This window comes from Choloepus didactylus, chromosome 21 (genome assembly GCF_015220235.1).
Source record: "Choloepus didactylus isolate mChoDid1 chromosome 21, mChoDid1.pri, whole genome shotgun sequence".
Taxonomy (NCBI): Eukaryota; Metazoa; Chordata; class Mammalia; order Pilosa; family Megalonychidae; genus Choloepus; species Choloepus didactylus.
In genome coordinates, this window is record NC_051327.1 from 51,404,770 (window position 1) to 51,413,288 (window position 8,519).

An 8,519-nucleotide genomic window follows, 5' to 3' on the forward strand; every position below is an offset into this window, starting at 1 on the left:
ATTACCCTAGGACCCAGCAATTTCACTTCTCTGAAAGCAGTGACACAAATGGATATTTGTACACCAATATTCATAGTGGCAGTGTTCACAATTGCCAAGATATGGAAACAACATTAATGTCCTTCATCAGATGAGTGGTTAAACAGAATGTGGTATATGCACATGATGGAATACTATGCAGCAGTAAGAAGGAAGGAGGTTGTGAAACATGTGACAACATGAATGAATCTCGAATACATACTGCTGAGTGAAATAAGTCAGACAGAAAAAGAGAGATATTCTATGTTACTACTAATGTGAACTCTGTGAAAAATGTAGAATAAGTGTCTTATATAGTAGAATATAGGGGACCTAGAGGTAGCAGCTAGTGAAGGAGTAATGATAATCTAATAAGAACTGACAAGATACTGAGGGTGATCTTAATGATATTTGATTTCTTTTAATTTTTTTCCCATTTTTTCTTGTGTTCTTTCATTTTATATTCTGTCATCTTGAGGTCACTGATTTGCTGTTCAGCTTCCTCTGGTCTTGTACTAAGTACGTCCAAAATCTTTTTAATTTGGTCAACAGTTTCTTGTATTGGAGATAGGACTTGAGTGGGTCCTGAAGGCACAAGTAAGTTACATGAGAAAGTGGCCCAAATGCCCATGGCCCATACTCCCACCACATGACCTTCTCTTTCCCAGTCTAAAGGTATGGCTTCTTGGGCAGTTCCTTATAATCAATGAGGAATAGAAGTCTTGAGCCTGGTTTATAGATGATTTTGCATGATATGCAGGTACCACCCAAAAGTGGACAGCTATTGCACTATGGTCCCTCTCTGGCCTGTCCCTGAAAGACAGTGGCGAGGGGTTATCCCCCAGTGGGTAGAAATTTGAACAGTGCACCTGATTGTTCATTTTGCTTTGAAGGAGACCTGGCCAGAGGTGAGTTGGTATACTGATTCACAGGCTGTTGCTAATCATTTGGCTGGATAGTCAAAGACTTGGAAGGAACATGATTGGAAAATTGGTGAAAAAGAAGTCTAGGTAAGAGGTATATGTATAGACCTTTCTGAGTGGGCAAAAAACATAAAGGTATTTGTGTCCCATAATGCTCACTGGAGGGTGACTTCAGCAGAGAAAGATTTTAATAATCAAGTGGACAAGATGACCCATTTGGTGGATACTAGTCAACCTCTTTCACAGCCACTCTTGTCATTGCCCAACTGGCTCATGAATAAAGTGGTTATGTTGGTAGGGTTAGAGGTTATGCATGGTTTAGCAACATGGACTTCCACTCTCCAAGGCCAATCTGGCCACAGCCACTGCTCAGTGCAAATATGCCAGCTGCAGAGACCCACACAAGTCCCCAATATGGTACTATTCCCCAAGGTGTTCAGCCTGCTACCTGGTGGCAGCTTGATTACATTGGACCATTTCCATCATGAAAGGGGCAGTGACTTATTCTCACTGGAATAGACACATACTCTGGATATAGGTTTGCCTTCCCTGCACTCAATGCTTCTGCCAAAACTACCATCCAAGAACTTACAGAATGCCTTATTCTCCATCATGGTATACTACACAGCATTGCTTCTGATCAAGGAACCCACTTCACAGCAAATGAAGTGAGAGAATGGGCACATGCTCATGGAATTTTCTGGCCTTACCATATTTCCCATCATCCAGAGGCAGCTGGGTTGTTCAAACTGTGGAATGGCTTTCTGGAGACTCAATTCTGGTGCCAACTAGGCGGCAATACCTTGCAGGCCTGGGGCAGTGTTCTCCAGGAGGCTGTGTATGCTATGAATCAGCATCCACTCTATAGTGCCATTTCTCCCATAGCCAGGATTCATGGGTCTAGGAATCAAGGGGTGAAAACAGTAGTGACACCACTCTCTATCACTCCAAGTGATCCACTAGGAAAATTTTTGCTTTCCATCCTTCCAACCTTAAGCTCTGATTGTCTACAAATCTTAGGTCCAAAAGGAGGAGTGTTGCCACCAGGAGACATAATAAATCCATTGAACTGGAAGTTAAGACTGCCACCTGGTCACTTTGGGCTCCTCATGCCTCTGAATCAATAGGCAAGGAAGGCAATTACTGTACTGGCTGGGGTGATTGATCATAACTATCAAGGGGAAACAGCACTGCAACCACAAAATGGAGGTAAAGAAGAGTTTTCCTGTAATACTAGATAGAAGCCAGAAAGTGACACAGAACACCAGTTCCAGTGATGCACTAGCTGGATAAGGTCTGCTAAATCCACAGGGACTGTGCACTTGGTGAAACCAGGAGTCTATGTTCTGAAACAATATCTGGCATGGAAGATAGCCTTTTGTGCACCTGCACATTATACCAGGGCAGTTCTGGCATTTTGACCTCAGGTAATGCTGGCCACTTTTTGATCCGCATATCAGCCACCCACCCAAACTGTTAATGTCTATTTTAACCCCTTGGACTAAAGCATTGAATGCAGAATGTCTGTTTAGTGGGCCCATGTCAATAAATGCAGCCTGATCCAACCTTATATTCCTTCTACTATTATCCCACATCCTTAATATCCATTCCCACACATATTCCCCTGATTTCTGTTCATATAAATCGAAAAACTCATGCAGTTATTTTGGAGTATAACATACTTCCTTATTGGTAACACTTTGTAACTCACCCTTCAGGATCTGTTGGGACTTTAGTTATAAGTTCTGATGTAAAGATTGGTGGTGGGGGCAGGTTATGACAAGAATTAGAAGTGTTCATCAAGCCAATTACCTCAGGACAATCCATTGCAATTTCTTCTCATGAAACAGGATTAATCTCTCCAAACAGAGGAGTGAGGGCTGCTTCTTCAGTGGAGGTGATTACAGGTTTAGCAGGCCCTGAAGGGTTAATCTCTTTAGGTAGAGGTTGGATGGCAGGTTTCTCAGGGCATACTAGAGGTCAGGAAGCTTTTTCCTTAAAGCCAGCTGGAGTTTGGGTAGCTGTATCCTCAAGGCAGACTGGAGGTGAGGGGCCTGTTTCCTCAGGGCAGACCATTACAGATATATCTAGCAAAGACACAGCAGAATCCAGGGTTCCAATATCCTAACTGCCATTATTATCAATCCATATGTCCTCATCCCATATTTCAGGATCCCATTCTTTTCCAATCAACGCCTTGACTTTAACAGCAGACATGCTGCAAAGTTGAGATTTTAGTTTACATTGTAAATCTGCCACTCGCCCAATGATAGTCTGGATCTGGTTTTCAGAAATCTTAATTCTGTGGCCACAGAAAATAAGATTTTCTCTCAATGCACACATAGAAATGTTTACATCTGTAATATGACATTTAAATTTCAAATTTGAAGTCTTTAGCTCATTCTTTCTCTTATAACTTTATCCAGCATATCTAAAAGGAGCCAGCCAATATCATTATACCTCTTAACTCCACAAAACTCTATTATGGTGTTATAAACACTGTCACCCAGAGCCTTACTTCATACAAGAGTATGATTAGAAGAATCCAGTGGTGATATTTTGCATGTCTCCATTGCCAACTGATGCCATGAACTGTCAGTACCATCTTGGTTATTGGAAAAGGAATCATTAGTGCCTTTGAATCTAATAAGAGTCAAAAATCAATTGTAAAAACCCATTTTAATTTTTTTTTCTCAAGAACCACTCCGGATACCAAGCTGTAGATCTGACAAATTGGAGATAAGTTGTTGAAAGAGTGGCTGTATAGGTAGTTACAACTCTACTGATTTGTTCACATTTCCTAGTTATGTAAAACTCTTTTTGACCTCCTGGGGTTTGTAATATCTTCCCACTCCTAGGAATCCTTTCACCCCAATCTTATGCCTATTTACCCTGTGAAATCCTTTCCAACCTTCAGGACCCATTTTTACATCTTTCATGATGGAGACCTTTCCTGACCCTTTCATGGCCTGTGCTGGATTTTCCTCCCATGTGCTTAAATAAAGCACCCAGCATGTTGTAATTCATGCCCTCTCATGCTTATGGATCATAACTTCTCTGAAACATTGCAGTATGTCAAGACCTGAATCTCTTCTTATTAGTCACTGAAACCCAGAAATTGTTACAGTACCTTTTATGTTGATTGGGCTCAAAAACATTTGTTAGTTAATGAATGAAGGAAAATAGGAAGCAATGGGATAAATTAATCTAAAATTGATTTCGTGTAGGCTGAGCCATACATTTTTTTACAAAGTAGCATTTAGTTGGCAGTGTTACTGAAAAGTAAACTGATTCCCACAGGACTCATAGAGGAGGCACCCATGACTCTGGGTATACCCAGTCTGCATCCACATGATGCATTTAGGTGAAGTGAACAAAACTCTAAATTTAAAATGTGAACACTGAAAAATGTAAAATAAATGGTTTATAATGTGGAATGTAGGGGACCTAGTGATAGAGAGGAATTAGTGAAGGGGGAATGATAACCCAATAAGAACAGATAATGTGGGTGACTTTAAAGTTCTGGGAATGCCTATGAATGACTATGATTTGTTAATTTCTGGTGGGTGTGGTAGGAACAAGTTCACAGAAATGTTGCTATATTAGATTACTTTCTTAGCGAAGAGTAGGAACATGTTGGAAGTAAAGTAGCTATTTTAGGTTGATTGTCTTTTTCTCATTCCCTTGTTTTGCTTTGTTTGAAATGTTTTTTGTTGTTGTTGTTGTATTTTTTAATATAATTTATAGTTGATTTTGAAAAAAAATGAAAAAAAATATTCAGGGCCCCCCCTGAGGAGCTGGGGGAGAATGCAAGGGTGTTAGGCTTCCCCACCTTGATGGTTACTGATGTGCTCCTGTGAGATACAATCTAATCAAATAATATTTGATAGTCAGGTAAAAATAGGTATTTGTTAAATATGCAGACATACTATATAAATACTTGCCAACAAGATGTAATTATTTGGGGACTGGTGGTTTAATGGGCTGAGCCCTCTATCATGGGACTTGCCTTTGGGAAGACTGTTACTGCAAAGAAGAGACTAGGCCTGCTTATAACCGTGCCTAAGTATCTCTTCCTGAATGCCTCTTTGTTGCTCAGATGTGGCCCTCTCTCTCTAGCTAAGCTAACTTGGTGGGTGAAATCACTGCCCTCCCCCTTATGCGGGATCTGACACCTAGAGATGTAAATCTCCCTGGCAACATGGAGTGTGACTCCCAGGGAGGAATCTGGAACTGGTATCATGGGATGGAGAACATCTTCTTGACCAAAAGGGGAATGTGAAATGAAGTAAGTTTCAGTGGCTGAGAGATTTCAAAAGGAGCTGAGACGTAACTCTGGTTGGCACTCTTACAAACAATATAGATAACCCTTTTCAAGTTCTGATGAATTGGAATAGCTAGTAGTAAATACCTGAAACTATCAAACTACAGCCCAGAACCCTTGAATCTTGAAGATGACAGTATAACAGTGTAGCTTATGAGGGGTGACAATGTGATTGGGAAAGCCATGTGGCTCACATTCCCTATGTCTAGTGTATTGATGGATGAGTAGAAAAATGGGGGCAAAAAAAAAAGGCACCCAGTGTTCCTTTTTACTTTAATTGTTCTTTTTCACTTTAATTTTTATTCTTATTACTTGTGTGTGTGTAGTAATGAAAATGTTCAAAAAATAGTTTTGGTGATGACACACAACTATATAATGGTCCTGTGAACAATTAATTTTGTGCTTTGTATGACTGCATGGTATGTAAATATATGTCATTAAAATTGAATTACAAAAAAGTACACTGAGTAACAGAAAAATACAATATACACAACTCACATTAATAAAATAATGAAATCATGCTGACAGCCAGCAGAATACCAAAGTAAACTATTTGCTCATTCACTGTGAATCTTTTTTTTAATTTATTTCTCATTCCCAAGTTTAATAATATTGTGATTCCCCATGAGATCTAGTGTTATTTCTCCATAGAATCTGAATCAAAGTAAGCAACCATTCAATAGCATTCAAGATTATTTTGGCATATATTTATGCAATGTATGTCTGACTTATACTCTTATACATTCATTCACTAATTATTGTGTGCCACCTATTGTGTACTTTGTCAAAATAATTACATCTTGTTGGCAAGTATTTATACAGTATGTCTGCATATTTAACAAATATCTATTTTTGCCTGACTTTCAACTATTATTTGATTAGATTGTATCTTCTGGGTTATAAGTGTTTGATGGGTTACATGAGAAATACAAGTTTTTCTGAGGCCCATGTGGAATAATTTTTGCTGCCTACAAATCAGAGACTAAAAGCTCATTGTTTGTATAGGCCTGAATTACATTTAGATACCATGATGTTGCAGGCAACAAATACCATGAATTTTGTTATATAAAAATAAGCAGTTATTACTGAAAAATTATTAGCTTTAGATCTATAGAGAATGAAATGATATATACAATATGCTTAGCATAGTGTTTGGCTTAATAAATTATTGCTATTATAATTATTTGAACTTTCTGTCATCATTGCCTGGTGGTGTCTCATAGATGTTAATAGAACTGCTGTGAAATCAGTCAGAAAATGCATCTGTTTTGTTATGGTCCCCTTTCAGTCAGCACCCCCCTCCCCCCTCCCACACACAATGATAACAGCATCTAACTCTTCAGATTATTATAGAATTTTTTTCAAATACCACTATATTTTGTAAATTTTTGTTTTTCATTGCAGGAAGAGTCTATGAAGTCATAAACATGGATGAAGCAAATAAAGGTTTGCTCCAATTTGGCAGAATTTTCCAAAAATGCAAAAAAAACAGATCTTCAGTTTGATTTTTCTCCAATTTCTTGTGCTTTTGCTTCCTTCAATGAAGAAAGTATGAACTGTCATGATTAGCTTTTGTTTTTTTTTTTTCTTTCTCTAGTAAGTATTCCTTGTGGAGATAATCCCAAATATCTTTTTGACCCTTCCTTAGATGAAATTTGTTGAGTTCCAGATACATTTATCTGTAATCTGATATAGATTTCCTACTGCACAGTTTCCTAACAGCATTTTTCATCTGTTCATTTCTAATATATAAATTAAGGGATTTAACAAGGGGGTCATACAGCAACTGCTTTATCAATGGATAGAGTAGCTGCATGTCTCATGTACACAAATATGCAAGGCACAAAGTATAAGATGACCACTGTGATGTGGGAGACACAGGTTGAGAGGGCTTTGTGCCTCCCCTCCAAGCTGTGGTTCCTTAGGAAGCGCAGAATGACCACATAGGAGACAAGCAAGAAGGTGAAATTTAACAGGCAGAGGAACCCACTGTTAGCAGCTACAAAAAGCCCTAGAGTGTGGGTGTCAGTGCAGGCAAGATTAAGCAAGGGATTCAGATCACACATGAAGTGATCTACGATTTTAGGCCCACAGAAAGGTAATCAGAACATGAAGAGGATCTGTATGGTTGCATGAAGAAAACCTCCCACCCATGACACTCCCATGAGCAACCCACACAACTGCTGATTCACGATGGTTAATATAGTGCAAGGGCTTGCATATGGCCACATAGCGGTCATAGGCCATCATAGTAAGCAGGATGACCTCAGCACCTCCAAAGAAATGTACCCCAAAGGTTTGGGTCATACATCCACTGAATGAGATGGTCTTATTTTCATGGAGTGAATCTATGACCAGCTTTGGAGTTTTGACAGAGGAGTAGCCGGCATCTATAAAGGAGAGATAGGCCAGGAAAAAATACATGGGGTATCCCAACAATGGACTGACAATAATGGTAACCACAATGACTATATTTCCTACCACAGTGGTGATGTAGATGACAAGAAACACAACAAATAAGATTTTCTGCATTATTGGATTCTCTGTAAGCCCCAGTAGGACAAACTCTGTCATGTTGTTTCTTTTCTCCATGAATTTCAGGTGTCTCTTAGTTATATTACCTGAAAAGAAAACAATTTTTATTAATGCAACTTTGATTTATTAAGCTTTCCAATTATAAGAAATAATAAATGTCAATATTGTATTGATTTGTTGGTCCTTATGAGTTTTTCTTTAGATTGAAATAAATGTTATGAATTCCTGAAGCTTACTAAAAACTTCCCTACAGTTGAAATTCTGGTAAGAGTATAATTATGAAGAAATTCTGTAAAAACATAGGGCAGTATATCATCTGTGTTCACTGAGAAATACTAATTTAATGTAGAAGTAGTGCCAGGTATAAATATTTGCAGATGACTTTGGAAATGTTGGCAGAAGATAGATGTAAAGGTCATGAATATAAAGTTATAATGTTTACCCTTCATCTGTGGGTAATAGAGAAACATGGAAGATATTGAGAAAATGAGTGGAAGCATAAAGAGGAATCTGGGGAAGGGAAAACATTGGGATATTGCTATTGTAGAGATCTTTGTGTATTTTGGGGGAAGAGTGGGAAAGAGAAACTAGATAGGAGACTATTTATTTTAATTGACTCAAGGAATAACAGAATATGGGTGATGGTAATGAAAGCAAACAAAGAAAAAGGCATTGCATTTATAATGTTTCTTGTCTGAAGGCAATTACTTTTGTCGTAG

The 8,519-nt window shown here is 38.5% G+C and overlaps 1 pseudogene; it reads right to left on the reverse strand.

The window, feature by feature from the left end:
- Nucleotides 1–6,940: 6,940 nt before the first annotated feature.
- LOC119518230 lies at nt 6,941–7,857 on the reverse strand (annotated as a pseudogene).
- Nucleotides 7,858–8,519: the final 662 nt, after the last annotated feature.